At 43.3% G+C, this 16793-nt stretch overlaps 1 long non-coding RNA gene across 1 annotated transcript in view; it reads left to right on the top strand.

Moving 5' to 3' along the window:
• Nucleotides 1–12948, top strand: part of LOC110290046 — a 44092-nt gene extending 31144 nt beyond the window's left edge. The window contains exon 3 of the long non-coding RNA XR_003837369.1: nucleotides 12690–12948. This is a non-coding gene — a long non-coding RNA (uncharacterized LOC110290046). The remainder of the gene's footprint in view (nucleotides 1–12689) is intronic.
• Nucleotides 12949–16793: the final 3845 nt, after the last annotated feature.

Below are 16793 nucleotides of genomic sequence, written 5' to 3'. Positions count from 1 at the left end.
TTTTGCCCCCCTAGGATTGCTCCTCATCTGTGGTTAATCTTAGAATTAACATGTAGCAAATTGCTGCCGTGGTGCCTTCAGTGGGGAATGTGCCTGGTGGCTCAGTTGATTAGAACCCTGTGCTAATGAGGTCACAGGTTCAGTCCCCAGGAGACAAATTCACCTCACTCTGGTCTCCCTTCTGAACACCCAGCCTGGTCTCCGAGTGGACAAGTGGCCTTCTGAGAAGGAATCCGCATGTGTTTTGTGTGATTTGTGGAAAAAATAACTCTAGCAGATGCATTAAATTAATTTGGAACATTTCAGTGATCATTTAGGGTAACAAAACGGTACCCCAGAGGCTGCAAAGACTTTTTGAAGATTGTGCCAGGTGTCTCATTTCCTGGGTGTCTTCTGGGGAAATTGACTGATGTGTGTTGGAGGAGAGAGCTATCTAGAGCTAGGAGGTTGGGGGTTTATTGAAGCTGCATGCTCAGAAGGATGTTTAGGAGAACAAGCCTAGTTGCCCACTGGTAACTTATGCAAAAGATGGATCACCACTTTTTTCATTTAATACATGCACGCAGGTGTCGCTCACCATTTCCCTCTAGCCTGCCACGAGTAAGTGGCTCTCATTTATGCATTCTTTCCATTTTCACTTTCAATCCCACCTCAGGCATCATCTTTCAGGTCCCGTTCTGTGCCGAGGAGGTTAAGTCTCTCCCGATGGTGGCTGGATGCACTGCTTTCCTCTGAGGCCATTTGTTGGATTTCAAGAGACCTTCCTTCCTCACTCATAATTCCCAGAGGCTTTTGTAAGTGGCTTCCTGAAGTCTTTGTTTTGAGACGAGGAGTCACTCCATGTTGCTGAGCGTGTCAGTGAATTCCTCTGACTATCGTACTGAGGAGATCCTCTCACCTCAGCCTCCACGTCCCTAGAAGTTGGTACCCTGAGTTGACAGCACCACATCTGACTTAAAAGAATAATTAATTTTTTAAAGCAATGGCGCCCTCCCATCTAGCAGAATGGATTGCATACAGTAGGTGTGCATAGCCTCCATTTTATATGCCATTGTAAGGATGAGTTCTGTTTGAAACCTACAGAGCAAAGCACAAGTATGTGGTTCAAACGTATGATCTGGCAGGGTGAGAACAGAAGGTACTGACTGAGGAGGTGTAAGTTACCATTTGCCAGACAATAGATGGAGAAAGGAGTAAGGAGGAGGGGGAAAGGGTCCAGGTGGAAAGGTTGATGACTTTGGGAGCATCGAGGGAACAAGGTAAGGTTAGAGACAAAATTAGGACTGGCAATTGGATGGTAGATCCAACAGGAAGGGGTGAACATAGAGATAGGAAGCTAAGAGTCTGGGAGGTATACAAGGCAGGCTACCCCTCAGAACCACGTGAGAAAGAAAGAGATGGAGAAAGAAAGAAGGAAAGGAGGGAGGGAGAGAGGAAGGAAGGAAGGAAGGAAGAGAGGGCATCTGTCAATATCTAGTCAATCCTGGTATGCTATGGGCAGTAGGAATGTTTATGGGCAGGAAGGTGGGGTTAGGGTAGAGCACAGTGATAAAGAATGCTTAGCAGGAACGAGACCCTGAGTATCATGTCAGCACACAAACAAATATCTCCTCAAATCCTACAATAACATCATCATCACCACCATCGTCATCATCATCACCACCACCACCATCGTCATCATCATCTCCACCATCATCGTCATCATCATCATCATCAGCTGCAGCAGCAGCAGCAGCAACAGCAGAAGTCCTAACAGGAAGTGAAGGTGACTGAAGGCAAACATGGTTCTCTGGCCAAAGTACACCTGTATTTTCTAGAAAGTGCTTAGAATAACATACCTAAGAAAGGTATGGAAAATAGATGGGTATTAAAGATACAGTTATATGTTTACAACCTCCGGCCATCAAAACCTTATTCATATGAAATAGCCTACGAGGCATTACAGTGCGGTTACCATGGGCTACATATTGTTTGCACTATCCCTCAATGTAGATATGTGCTATGCTTGTACACGGTGATCTCAAGAGCAAGATAATGTGGTAGGGCAGGGAGACACATCTACCTTTGCTTTTATTCACCATTTAGAGTGCTGTAACAATCTGTAGTACTTTCCTAATCTGAAAATAAAGGAGAAAAACAAGTTAAAGAATAAAAAAGATTTAAATCGGCTCCCATCCTTCGCTCTCAAGTGGAAATCAGTTAGGTAACAGGACTAAGTTCTGGGCTGTTACACAACCCCCGCTAACTAGGAATAGAGTCCCATGAACAACAAGAGAGTCGCGCCTGGCTCCACAGAATGCAGAGCTCACAGCCACCACACACATAGATAGCAAGGGGGCATTCGATGACCAGGTTAGTTGTATGTCCTCAGAGGCAGGATGTACCAACGTGTAGGCTATTTCAAAGGGATAAGAGCAAACTGTCCCTTTAGACTGTGTGTGTGTGTGTGTGTGTGTGTGTGTGTGTGTGTGTGTGGTGTGGAGGGGCATGGAGAAAGTTAACTGCAGAGAAAGAACTTGAGCTTGGAGAAGAGTAGCATCGGAGAACTTTCTTCTGATCCAGTTCCAGGGTGGCCAACGGTAGCGGGTGAAGTCAAGTACTGAGGGTTGTGTTGTTTATCTCGGATGTACTGTTTTAAGGCAACCCCCTTGGGATCTTAAAATCTGATTCGATTAGAGATGAGGTCTTGCTATGTTACCTAGGCTGAGACTGACAATCCTTTTGCTTCAGTATCTGCAATAGCTGGGATGATAGCATTCAGAACTCATGTAAGGCACAACTCATTCCCTAGAGACCAAGAGGGAACAGTGCAGAGATGACTGCTCTTCTCCCGAATTAAGAGAATGGATAGTTCACAAGGGACCAATAGAGGACTGTCTTTATTCACACTAGAGATAGCCCCCAAAGGAAATCCCTTGGGATGTGCTTGGAAAAATCCACACTTAGAAACCACAGCAGGTCTTTCTGAGTCAGGATTGGAGAGAAGGAGGCTATCAGGACACAGGAAGATCCAGGAAATGCAAGGGATGGGTGTTGTCTCTGGATGCCACATGGAGAGGTTCTCAGGTAGGGGACAAGTGACCTTCTACACAGTTTCTGCTCAAGCTCAAGAGTTTGAGTTTCATCCAGGGAACAAAGGTGTGCTTAGGATGGTGTGTTTTACTTTATTTCCAAACTTCAGCTGGCACATCTGCTGACAGAGAGATCCCTGCATTTTGGATCCTATTCCCATGGGGTGACCCAAGCACAGTGATGCGAACAGCGTAGTGTTTTGCCCTGTAGCTGAAGGTGGAAAGAGGAGATATGGGTAAGGCTTCCCCGTGTGAAAGACTTTCCTGTGTACTTCCCTTAATGAAGTACTTTCGCAGATGGGATCTGTCTCCTGCCCTTCTCAGCACCCAGCATAGTAGCCTGGGTAGCCATTCACATTTCTTCAGGTTGTTCATTGATGTATGAAATGGTCACAGGCACTCCTGAACTTTGTTTGTGTCTCAGTTCTGTTAAGCTCTCCCAGAATTGAGTCCTGGGGAAAGGCTTCCAGTAGCCACACTAGGAACTGTTTGGGCTCCTTCCCTTGACTTCAGAGGACCTGTCGGTGAGAAAGTCTGAAGTGAACAGAGAGGCATGTATGAAAAGCTATGACCTCTGCGATTACCACTCGCAGGCAGTCAGCTTGGAATGGTATATGCTCACTGGACAGACAGGAGGTCACCTTCTAATCTTCCTCTATGGCCTGCATATCCACAGCAGACTTTATTAGGTCTCCAAAGTTCTGATGTTGGGGCGCAGGTCAAGTGGGTCAATGGGAGTTTTATCCAACCCCCTATTCCAACACAAGTTTGAAGCTGTGACGATTTTGGATTGAGTTGCCTGTCCATAGATAACCATCATCTTGGAACATTCAGTGCTTTGTGACTTTGCCTAAGTAATTGCTATGGTCCCAAGAGTCACTTCTGAAGTTCTGAAGTGTGTCAGTATTTTGTGACACATACATGCTATGCAGACTAGCAAGTGTACAGATCTCCATCTATGTCTGTCTTTCCCGACAGGTTAGAGAAACCTCTAGGACAACCAACTTACTCAGTTTGATCATCCAAGTGTAGAGTGTAGTACCCTTTATCTGAGCTCAAATTAGAAGACCACACTCCAAGGGTCTGCTTCTCTGTCAGAATGCTAGGCTATGAACTTGGCATTTGAAATGGCATGTGAGTTTGAGGCAGACAGACAAGTGTTGGTTGTGGCACTGGGTGAATGGGTTCCTCTCTTTGCACTTCCTGTCCTAGGACTTTGGAGTAGAGTTCTCTTAAATACATCTTTCACATGAGGGTAATATCATCTACCCTGTATATAATGAAGGGTTAAACAGAATAATTATCACGCCTGGCATCCAAACGATGCCCGGTACTTACGCCAAAGGCCCCTTTACTCTTGATAACAGGGTTACTCCTTCTCTAAGTAGAACGTTTTCCAGGTAGCATCCTACCTACTTGCTGTTAACAGGACATTCAGAGGGATATGAAATTTCTCTGTTTAATTTGTGTTCTCACTTTAAAAATGTAGAGTGAAATCTTGTAGCACATCAAAACATTGAGCTTTAAAAAGTCTTTGTTGCCGGGCAGTGGTGGCGCACACCTTTAATCCCAGCATTTGGGAGGCAGAGGCAGGCAGATTTCCAAGTTCGAGGCCAGCCTGGTCTACAGAGTGAGTTCCAGGACAGCCAGAGCTACACAGAGAAACCCTGTCTCAAAACAAAAACAAAAACAAACAACAAACAAACAAACAAACAAACAAACAAAAAGACTTTGTTGAGCAACAATGCAAAGAATATTCTTAATGCATGTTCTTATAAATGAAGCATCACTCATCAAATATTTATATGTAGCAGCCAGAGAAGCTAGCACAGTGGTTAGCAGGGATATTCCCCACATGTAGCATGGGATGGCAGAGGCAGGGGAGATCCTTCAGTTTTGTGTCGTGGTAGTTTGGGCCTCCAGCATGAGCAATGAGTGGTATAGTTTCTGCTCTGGAACCTGTCAGAACTCCCATGCAGCTGATCCTTGTAGGAGACTCCCCTTGAAGTCCATGGGAGTTCTTTGAATGGAAGACATTCAAAGAAGATTCAGGCCTGATGTAATCTTGGCGTGAGGGACTGCTCACCCAAATATTAGCGTTTTAGCCTGGAAACTGGGTTTTGATCAGGAGATAAAAGATTCTTCCTTCCCCTCCGTAAGGCACACAGTACACCGACAACCCAAACCTCACTATGTGCACACCCAGGAGAGGACAAGCCTGCTAATTACTGAAGAGACCTAATTAAACCTCAGATAAGCACTGTCGAGCTTCACTTTTTACCTTAAACATATGAATAGGACAAACATTCCCAATTTCAGGGCAAGTTGCTAAATGAAAAACAAAACAACCCCCGCCCCCCAACAATGTTACTCTCTGGAAATATCACTCACATGATGTGGTAATTTAGAAAAATATATCTATTAGAGATAGTTAGAGATATATGTATTTTTTTTTGGGGGGGGGGTTGGAAAAGCTTCGTCGAGGCACAAAGCTGAAAATTGTAGACAGGTTAAGTAAATTAAATCACTCACTGTCTTTTTTCCCTTCCTCTTCAATGGCTTTAAAAGTTAAAGGTAATTTGCAAAGAAAATGCTCAGTTTGAATTGGTTTGTAATATCTGTTAATGATCTTGGAAAAAAAAATTCACGCACTCTCAGTTCTCTCCCCAAGGGAACTCCAGTGTGCTTTTGGGAAAAATTTCCAAAGTCTGAAATGTCATTAGCTAGTGATTTTCTTGAAGTAAAAAGCCAGGAAAAAAATGATATAAGGTATACAAGTGCACAGGACAATCCCTCTGGTGAATAATGTCTGCGTTTTTCATAATGTTTCACATGTAAAAATGCAGCAATTGAAAGCCAAGCTTCGAAACTCTAGAACTGCATGAGTTAGCTTGGTGTAGTCATCCCGTCTGTTTACTTCACACATATATTGCGTTCTTCCGTATATTTATAGATTGTTGTTGTAAAAACAGTAGTGTTAGGAACAATTTTGATTATGTTCCTTGCATTTACCTTTTAGAAACACAAGGTGTAGCCTAAATACAGACCTACAGGTGCTGCCTCCCCAGGTTAAAACAATAACTTGCTTCAGAGCATTCAGCCAGGTGCCTGGAGTGGAGGTGCGAACACTAGGCAGACTGGAGAGCTGTTGGGTATTAGGTAACCGTACTGTGAAACACTATATTAAGGGGGAAATATCCCGTGACCCCCGGCTGGTGGTGGGCTTTTGCCCGTATGCGCAGGAGGCTTTGTGATGCAGTGCTACCTCCGTGTAACTGCAGATTCCACCCTGGCTGCTGGAGTTGGGATGGGGGAGGAGTTGGATTTTACAAACTCTTGCTGTGTTGTCACCCAGACTCGGGCTTGTTCAGATATACATTGTATACATTGCATGAATCAGCGCTTTGTACATAGTCTCTATTTGTTGCTTTTTAAACTCATTTTGCACGCTAGCAAACCCTACATGATTGTTCTTAGTGTTTGTTTAAGTATAACAATTTTTTTTAATTTGAGAATTTCATGTATACATACAATATATTTTGATCATATTTATCCCCTACTTTTCTGCCTAACTCCTCCTACATCTGTCTATCCCTTTCAACTTCAAATCTTTTTTTAAAAAAAATAACCAACTGATTCACATTTGTGCTGTTTATATCCTTGTGGTGGTGGTGGTGGTGTGGTCTACTGGATGTTGGTTGGAGTAGGGTTGACTTATCTGGGATCACACCATTAAAGAAAACCAACTGTTCTTCCCTTACAAGCTGCAGACAGTCAATAGACACATGGTAGAATGTGAACTGGCTTGATCTCATGCAGGCAACCACTGTGCTGTGTGTGGCGTGGGGGCGTGGGGGACTCTGGTCATATCATGTCCACAAGCATTGTTTTGCTCTGGTTCCTTTTGACCTTGAGCTCTTAAAAGGTTCCTCTTTCCCTTTGCATGATGGTCTCTAAGCCTTCAGGAAAGGGTGTGATACCAATGTTTCACTGTAGCTGACCACTCCACTGATGTTAACCAATTTTAAGTTTCTGTATTAACTGCCATTATATTGTCCTTATCTTTCTTACATTGAATTTTTACTTCTTTCTCTTTCTTTTTCTCTTTCTGTTTCTCTCTCTCTTCTTAGTTCATTGTAAGACATTCTCTCCCTTTGAGTCTAGCTGGACTAAATCCATTCTTCCTGTTTTCTGTCTATTTTACACACACACATGTTGAGTGACATCATGAAGCAAAAAGAACATTTGGAATGTTTAAATTAGGGCTTCGTTGGAGTTCCACATATGGAAGATGTGAAGAGCGCAAATGTGGCATTCAACGCATTGATCCAGCATTAACACATTCCCTAACCACGCCCACCCATGACAGGAAAAGTAAGATCAATGACTGATATTCCCAATTGCTCCTATGATGAAATGCTATCTCCTTTTTCCTCAAAGGCATCCACATCCTAATTTTTGACACCATAGATTTGTTTTTCTTCTCCCCCTCTTTCTCTCTTTGAAGTTCATATAAGAGGAACCACACAGGAGATAGTCATTTAAAAAATTATTTTGCTATGTAAGATATTCTTAACATGGAATAGATATCATCCATGCTTGGCTTTCTCTCAATATTATGTTGGCTACAATTGTAGTTTTTTTTCTTACTTTGTCCACAAAATACCATATATTGCAAAAGCGTGACCATCTTATTTTTATGAATGCTTCAGTTGTTTTGAGTTCTAGACGATTTCAGAGAGCTCCCCTGTAGGCGTTCCTGAGCGCATCTTGCTGAGTGTGTGCATGCGTTATGCTTAGTCTATATTTTACACTGAACAGGAAATTGCTAAACTGTAGGACAGAGCTCTTCAATGTTCGTATATAACACTGAGTATGCATACCTTTCCAAAGAGACCGTGTCAGTCTTGAGGAGTGACCATGGCTGCTCCAAGGGAGGCTCTGTCCGCGCTTACTAAGTCATTCTGGCAGTGTGCAGTAGGCTGGCTTTTTGATCTTAGGTCTACTGGGCATTTGGTTGTTGTCTTTTCTTAGTATTCAAGTTGCCTGCTCTCTCTCTCTCTCTCTCTCTCTCTCTCTCTCTCTCTGTGCTCGCTACCACATGCATGTGGTAACTAGAGGAGAACATGAGGTGTCTTTAATATGTCTCTGCCTCATTCTTTTGAGATGGGTTGTCTCACTGAGCCTCAACCTCACTCTTTTGTCTAGGTTGTCTGGTCAGCATCTCTTGGAATCCACCCAACTTTGGCCCTACTGTACTGGGGCACAGGAGGCTGTATTTAGCCCTTAAGTGGGTGCTGAGGATTCAGAATCAAGTTTTTATGCTTGTGAGGCAAGTGGGCTTATCCACCCAGCCATTGCTCCAGCCCTGACTGCTTATTTTAATATTGAATTTTCATCTCTTCTTGCTGATTTGTATGAGATGTGCATGTAATTTACGTATGGATTTCTTATGGTTTCAAGTTTCAAGGGTTGAGAATGTTACAAGCCTTCTAAACTTGACTTTTCACTTTTTTTTACAGTTTCTGTGAATGGGTTCATTTCTTTAAGGTTGGTACCTTTGTTATCTGGAGAGTTTTTTCCTTATCTCCAGGCTATAAAAACATCTTAATGATGTTTTCTAGTAAGTTTGCCATTTCACTTTTTATATTTAAATACACAGTCTACATGGCCTTCATTTCCCCTCTGCCTCTTTTCGTTCCTTTCTCTAATTTCTGTATTTTCCCTGTCTGGTATTTCTTTCTTGTGACCAGGACTGAACCCCAAAGATTCCGTGAATGCCAAATGTTCTACACCACAGGGCTGTCTTCCTGGCCGATGGCACTGATCAAGGTAGCCCTTCTGTTGTGTCTGCTTCTGCACTGATCACAGGAAAGACCTCTTTCTCCAGTGCTCTGCATTGACATTGTTACCATAATTTAAATATTCCCTTCGTGCACACTGATGGTATGTCCTTTCCTCTTTATTCCGCCTGTGTGACAAGTTGTTCAGCGGGTTTCACTCACACTTTCACCATTTCATACACATACACAACGGCTTTTAGTCGTTTGCACACTCCGTTCCTGCCCTCTTCCACAGGAACTCTTCTTCTACCCAACACGGTCCCTGCCTGCTTTCCTCTCTTGTTTTCCAATAGGTTTTTGAATGTTAACCAACCTTGTATTTTGGATTACACCCAATTTGGATGTGAAGGTTTTATTTTACATCCCGTTGCATATGTTTTCTTCATTTTGGCAATATGCACTCTTATAACGATGTCTGTGAATTAGGTGTGACTACAAGTTTCGGTAATGTCCTCGTCTGTCACGTCATCAAGTTCAGATTCTAAAGATTGAGAAGAGATATATTTTCTTCAGATTTCGGTCAAAGGGAACACCCCGGAAGTAAGTCTAGGGAACACACCGGAAGTCTAGTTCAGCAGAGCAATCTAAGAGCATACTCTGAGCACTCGCCACAGCTTTCCCTCCTTTCAACCTTCTGTGTATTTTAACTTAGACTTGAAGTGGGAAGCTGGCTCTGTATGAGGTTTGCAGAGGAAAGTAACTATAACTGGACTGTTTGCCGAGTTTCCAAACGCCGTTCAACAGTATGCGCTTATGTCAGAGGCTGGGGTTAGTTACTCTGTTTTGATTTTGGAAGCCACGAGCCATGGCCATGTAGGTTTAAAAGAAAACCTACGATAGGAGAAACCTCCCAGGACAAGAGATGAACAGTCAGCCAAAACATGGTCCTCATGGTGAATCTTCAAAGCTGTTTTTTTATCTCTGACTCTGACGCTTCAGACACCGCTCCTGAGAAATAATTTTAAAAACAGGCTCCAGTCCTATGCTGTATAGGACCCTCCTTTCTTGGTTGGTGTCACCCTAGTGCAGGGCCAGCCTGTTATCACCAATAGGCTGGATTCTGTCCTGGCCAGCTGACCACATTAACCCCTGGCTGAAAATCCTGAGCTGGTTTTGTATTGTTTTGCAATGTGAATGTAAGCCTGGCACAGGTTCGTTCACCTATGACCTGCAATTTTTTTTCTGTGTAGGCTGCTTTAGCACCTCCAATCCTTAGACTAGAGCATTTCTTGTTTTGTGCTGTTGAGGATCAAACCAGAACCTTGTCCCTGCCAGGCAAGTTCTCTGCCTCACCGCCTCACTCTTGGCCATGGACTGGATAGTTTATAAATACAAGAAAGGTACTTATTGCTCATAGTTTTAGAAGTGGGGAAAGTCTGAAGTGCCAACAGCTGCAGTGTCCAGTTAGGGCCTTATAAATGGTGTCTTGGCTGCATTCTTGCATCGTGGAAGATGTAGAGAGCCAGTTTGTACCTTTTTTTTGTTTGTTTGTTTGCTTATTTGGAAATGAGGGCACTATTCTCATTCAAGAAGGTATAGGAGACCTTTAACCAAAGGCCCCACCTCTTAACATTGTCACAGTCTGTATTGGCCAAACCAGTCTGCTAAATAGTTTTTATTCACACAACCTAGAGTAACCTGAGAGAGGGAACTGAATAATCGCTGCAATCGTGTTGGTATATATGGCCATATCTGTGAGAGATTATTTCAATTGACAGTTGTGGGAAGGTCCAGCCCACTGTGGCTTGCCCCCTTCCCTAGGCAGATGGGCCTTGGCTGTATAAGAAAGCCAGCTACACATGAGGCTGAGCAGCAGCCCAGTAAGCAGCATTCTTCCACAGTTTCTGCTTCAGTTCTTGCCTGGCTTCCCTCAGTGATGGACCTGCACATGTAAGGGGAAATAAACCCTTTCCTCCCCTAAGTTGCTTTTGATCAGTGGTGTTTATTTATTTTTATTTTTAATTTATTTATATCCATTTTATGTGCATCAGTGTTTTGCCTACATGCATGTCTGTGTGAGGGTTTCAGATCTTGGAGTTATGGACAGTTGTGAGCAGCTGTGTGGATGCTGGGATTTGAATCTGAGTTGTCTGGAAGAGCAGTCGTGCTCTCAACTGTTGGACCATCTCTTCAGCCCCAGTCATGCTATTTATTACAGCCACAGAAACCAAATCTGAACAGCTACCTTGTGGTTTTCAGTGAGAGGTTAACATGGTCAGATTTCCACTTAAGAGTCAACAGTTGAATGCCTGAGAAAGAGTGGATCAGCATCCAGACCGTGTACTGGGATAAAGCAGGAACCTGAGAAGACACCAATATTCAAACTACAGCACCTGGCTGTGCCTTGGCTCTCCAGCTTGCTTTCTTGGCTACTTTAGTCTCTGGTTGTTTATTCTTATTCTACTCTGGCTGTGTCTACTGATAGCTGTCTGTGAACCAGGGTTCTAAGTGTCTCAGCTTCTGTTCATGCTGATCTTTCTACCTACAACAAACCATCTATACATTTTCCACTCTTGAATAATAAATAAACTTAGGCTAGGTAGCCTTGTCTCCATCCAGCTGGGGCTGCTGGCTCTTAGTTCTGCCCACGATTTGTCTGTGAGAGTAGACAGATGTGGAATTGCTTGTGGCTGAGTGCTGGCCCCAGTGATCTGGATGGATCTGGAATTTTCTGTGTGTTTGTGTGTGGGAGGGGGTGGGTGCTCAACTAACATTTACAGATACACACAGCACAGACCACAGCAGCCAGCTGTCAGCTCTGGGTTTCATTTTGTTTCTTTGTATAAGACTGGGATGGAAGTAAGAGGTCTACCTGCACAATCAGCCTGAAGGATGGAGGCCAAGGCTGGGGGCAGGGGTCTGTAATTCTGTATCTCAGCGCTCTCCCCGTGTAACAAAGTGCAGTCCAGTTATTAAAATCTTCTTATGATGGATGCCACCATTTACTGAATAGATTAGCAACAGGGTTCTTCTGTGAGGGTAGATTTCTCCTGAGCAATTTAAAAATTCAAACAAAAAAAAAAAAGAGTCCTGCTTAAAAGGCAAATTGAACAAGATCCTGCCCCTGTCTCTTATTAATAAAAGAGTTTACACAGAAACTCTTTAAGAGGGTATGTGAGGGATTCACAAGGATCATTAAAGTCTACTAGACATTCACTTTCACTGTGTAAAATTGGCCGTGTCCTCAAGATGGTATCACATAAAAATGGGCTTTCTGAGGCTCTTCTCTGTGAATGGGCTCTGGCTGCACAGTGGGGCATTCATTTTATTTGGCCCATTTATTGCAAGTACATTCTAAATTTGGCCTTAATTATTTTTCCTTTCACAAAAAATATTTTGTGGGATCTTTTTGAACCCTGACTACTTCCTTCTTGCCCCTTAAAACAGAAGCCAGGAGTGTTATTTTTGTTCTCTTCTAATTAAAATAATTGCTTGGTTCCTTTTAACTAGCTTCATGCAGTTATTAGCCTAATACATGGATGGGTGCCATGGGGTGCTTGAGGAACGACATGAAAAGTGATCACGCAGCTTCACACGAGAAAGAATCCGTGGTGCCAAGGGGAATGATTTTCTTTCAGAAGGCGTTTCAGAAGGGCCTTTCGTAAACCTGCCCTCCCACAACCGCATTGAAGACTGTTCAATGAAAGAATAGTTCTGTCTCTTTCTGGAGGTGTACAGCCAACACAGTCCGATGTGAAGAGGACCACTTGATATGCTGAGCACAGCACAAAGACCTGGGTCTGGCTTTAATCTCTGCCCCTGCTTTGTCTTTCAGAATAACTGCCATGGAAGGATGCTCCTCCTGCCAATTGGCACTTATCAATGACATCGAGGGAGAGGGACAGAGTGCCTAGGTATGAGCCTTCATCAAGTAGTATGAAGGCCCTACCCCAACAGAAAGTGCTGATGTGAAGAAGTGATGCTTTGGACAAGACTTTTCCTCCAAGTTGGTCCTATCCAGAGGTTGGCAAACAGGGTCCCTGGACATCATCCCTGTTGTGTACTATTATGAATAAAGTTCTATAGGACACAGACCTGCCTACTGTTTTCTGTTTTGTTTATAGTGTTAGTGTATTTACATAGCACCGAATGGCTGTGGCAGAGACTGTATAGTCTAAGAAGCCTCGCTGTTCTGTACAGAGAAAGTTTAGATCCTGATATCTGTCATTTAGTTCAGTATGTATCTATTAAACACCACTGAAGACATAGATACATGTGTAGCAATTTCCCTTTGTTCTCCCCCCCCCCCGCCCCTGCTCTGCCACTGGAGATGGCATCTTGGGCTGAGCCCTGTGCTACTTGTCTCTTGTACACATTTTTACAACAACTTTCATTTAACAAAACTACTCATGGCCCTTGGTGGTTCAGTAATTTTATGAGTAGGAGTGGTATGCCAAGGGAAGGAAGTGAAGATTTAGGGGAAGGAGTCAGAATTAGAGATAACCATGGTTAGTTCGCTCAGTGGCGGAGGCAGATCATGGCAGGCACTTCCTCTCTCTGTAACCATGGAGAGCTAGACAAGGCAGGAACTGTGGATGGATGATGTCTTTCTTGATGAGGTCTGTACTTTAGGATCAATATTGTACAGTTATGCTTCCAAACCAAAAGATGGACCTCTCTGTTGGGTGTGGCATCACACAGATCTGAAGTCCTAGTGTTCTAGATACCCATAGTTTTGCCTAGCTTAAGCTACGTGTTGTGATGCTCTCTTAAGATATGGACACCCAGTTGGTTGAATCCATCAATAAAACCATGTTATTTTCTAAATAATAAGCCATTGTATTGGTGGCTAATAGTATCTATAACAACACCTATAATATCTATAGTAATATTATCTATAAAAGCATGTTATCATCACTATTGGGCATATGAGGAATAAGGTAGCTAGGCAGGCAGGCTCTAAAGGGCAGGTCTTAGACTTTATGTTGCCGTTCTTTCTAATATGCTGTTTGTTTACATCATGTGTCTTTTAGAAAGGTCCTGTACTTAGCTGGGCTGCTCAGCAGTAGAACACCTTGTCTAGCAAGTGTGAGTTCCTTTGTTTGATTCCTAGCACTAGGGAAACTCCCACAATTCCACAACAGTTCCTTCAGTCCTTAGGTTGCTTTGTGCGGATATCCATTCATTGTATGTCATTATTTGAGAGCTGGCTGTAAGTTGGGAAACATGAAAGTTTTCAGGCTTGCTGACGTTATGTAAAGAAGAGCTGGAAGACTCCATAAATAATTTTGATCTGGTACCCATGTCTAGAATCTTCTAGAAGTACAGAGGTTCACCTGTGGAATTTCCCTGGCTGGAGTTGGCTCTTTTCTGTGCAGGGGAGAGTACTGAGACTTGAGGGGGCTCCTCTACCTGCTGGAATTTGACTTGGATTGTGCTTCCAAAGCACCCATAGAAAAATCTGGGTCCCAAATATGGCAGGAACAGGAGGTAGTGGAAACTTTAGAGATCTGGAACCTAATGAAGGTATGCCACCGAGGAGGAGAGTGGAGGGTTTTCCTCCTCCTATCACTCCAGCTATGAGACAGAGAATCCTGCTTTGTTCTGTAATCTCCACCAGAAATGTGCTGCCTCAAAACAAGGACAAAGTAGCAGGGTTGGCCTGTGGTAGGCTGAAAACCTCCAAACCACAAAACTTTTTAAAGTTGATTATCTCATATGTTTTGCTACAGTATCATGGCCATTACACAAAGTGTTGTCCCGACACTTTGTTCACATTGTGTGTCTCTCTCCACATCTTTATGTATGTTTAAGCCAAAAGAGAAAAGGAAAGAGCACTGAAATTAGGGAAGCGCATCACTCTAGCTATGAGCAGACAGAGACAACATAGGGTTGGGTGATTGAAAGTAGGCTGTTAAAGGAAATCTCTCTGAGAGAAATGATCCAACATGAGCTGTCCAGCTCATTAACCCTTGTTAAACATGGCTGTGCCAGAATTAGGTGCCATCTACCGGGCTCCTAAACACGATCAAGTTCCACTCATTGGACCTTACACTCTTGGAGATGGTGGTGGAGTATTCAGAAGACGCCTCCAGTAATGTCCGTCTATTCCTCGTGCTTGCAGAAGGTGTGTTGATGGTTTCTGTTGTTTTGGTATTTGTTCTTTAAACAAGAGAGGTTTGATGCTGTTTCAGAATGATTGGCTGCCTGCCTATTCTTTTCAGAACCTAAAAGTTATTCAGAGTTTCTGAAACAAAGCAACCAACAAAGTTGCCTGGTGGAAAAAAAAAAAAAACAACAACAACAAACTTCCAAATTCTTTGATTGCACAAGCATCACTTCTGAGGGGTGTAGTAGAAAGTTCTACCTTTTCTCCGTCTATAGGCAGGAACAACTCCACAGCCTGCATATTCTGAGATCTGTCAATGTTGCTTCCCAGAAATGCTCAGGACCCAGGACATTGCCCATTGGAGAAGTGCAGGTTGCTTTTGCATACCAAAGGCATATTTGTGGCATAAGTGTGGCCATACCTAGTGACTCTTCAGTGAGCTCCTCTGCAGTGAACTTGGACACACTCATCAGTCTGTGTAGGTTTCTTTTAGCAGAGTGAATTTCTTTTCATCTTGGTTACTTTCTTATTGCTGTTGTAAGACAATATGGCCAAGGTAACTTATAAAAGAAAGCATTTAATTTGGAGCTCATGGCCATTGTATCAGGGGGCATGGCAGCAGGTGGGTAGGCATGGTGCTAGAGCAGTAGCTGAAAGCTGACATCTGATCTACAAGCATGAGTGACAGTTAACTGGGAATTGCATCGGCTTTTGAAACCTCGAAACTTACCTCAAGTAACACACCTCCAAAGAGGCCAAGTAGTGGCTTGAATATGCTTCGCTTAGGGAGTGTCCGTGTTGGCAGAAGTGTGTCACCGTGGGTGTGGATTTTAAGACCCTCATCCTAGCTGCCTGGAAGTCAGTCTTCTCCTGTTTGTCTTTGGAACAAGATGTTGAACTCTTAGCTCCTCCCATACCATGCCTGTTTATGAAAAATAAAATTCTGTTTATAATTGCATCCAAAGAAGAGGTATCCTATCTCCAAACTCACACTGTTGGACATTTTGTTTTGTTTTGCTTTGTTTTGTTTTTTAGGCTGGAAGTGAACTTTTTAACAGAGTGTAAATTCCATATATTCTCTTGGTGTTTCAGCCTCTCTTTTCACAATTAAACAACACCAGGAAAGAGGTAAAATCTCTGTGAAAACTCTAGGCATCCTTGTATTATGGCTTCTATCATCGCTCCCACTCTTGGCATGTAAACTTGTCTTCCTGGTTTACAAATAGTACTTTGGGCTCACCAGAAAAGGAGAGCTGGAGGATCCTCATGCGATGCCTCCTGATGGAGAGGTTGTTCTGGGAGCAGGAAGAGTTTTGGGCACAAGAGCTGGACCCCCAAAAGAAGGAACAAACAGAATGGTACGTTGTCGATGTGGGAAGAGGGTAAGGGAGCAGGACCAAGAGAAGAATAGAAGAGCAAGAGAATGAGGAGGGGGCAAGCAGCTCCTTTTATTTTTTTTTTATATTTTAAATTTTTAATATTTTTTATTACATATTTTCCTCAATTACATTTCCAATGCTATCCCAAAAGTCCCCCATAGGGCCCCCCTCCGACTTCACTTCCCTACCCACCCATTCCCATTCTTTTGGCCCTGGAATTCTCCTGTACTGGGGCATATAAAGTTTGCGTGTCCAATGGGCCCCTCTTTCCAGTGATGGCCAACTAGGCCATCTTGATACATATGCAACTAGAGTCAAGAGCTCCGGGGTACTGGTTAGTTCATAATGTTGTTCCATCTATAGGGTTGCAGATCCCTTTAGCTCCTTGGGTACTTTCTCTAGCTCCTCCATTGGGAGCCCTGTGATCCATCCAATAGCTGACTGTGAGCAT

Source organism: Mus caroli, chromosome 1, assembly GCF_900094665.2.
Source record: "Mus caroli chromosome 1, CAROLI_EIJ_v1.1, whole genome shotgun sequence".
Taxonomy (NCBI): domain Eukaryota; kingdom Metazoa; phylum Chordata; class Mammalia; order Rodentia; family Muridae; genus Mus; species Mus caroli.
Note: the sequence above shows the minus strand (reverse complement) of the source record. Positions and strands in the feature narration are given on the sequence as shown.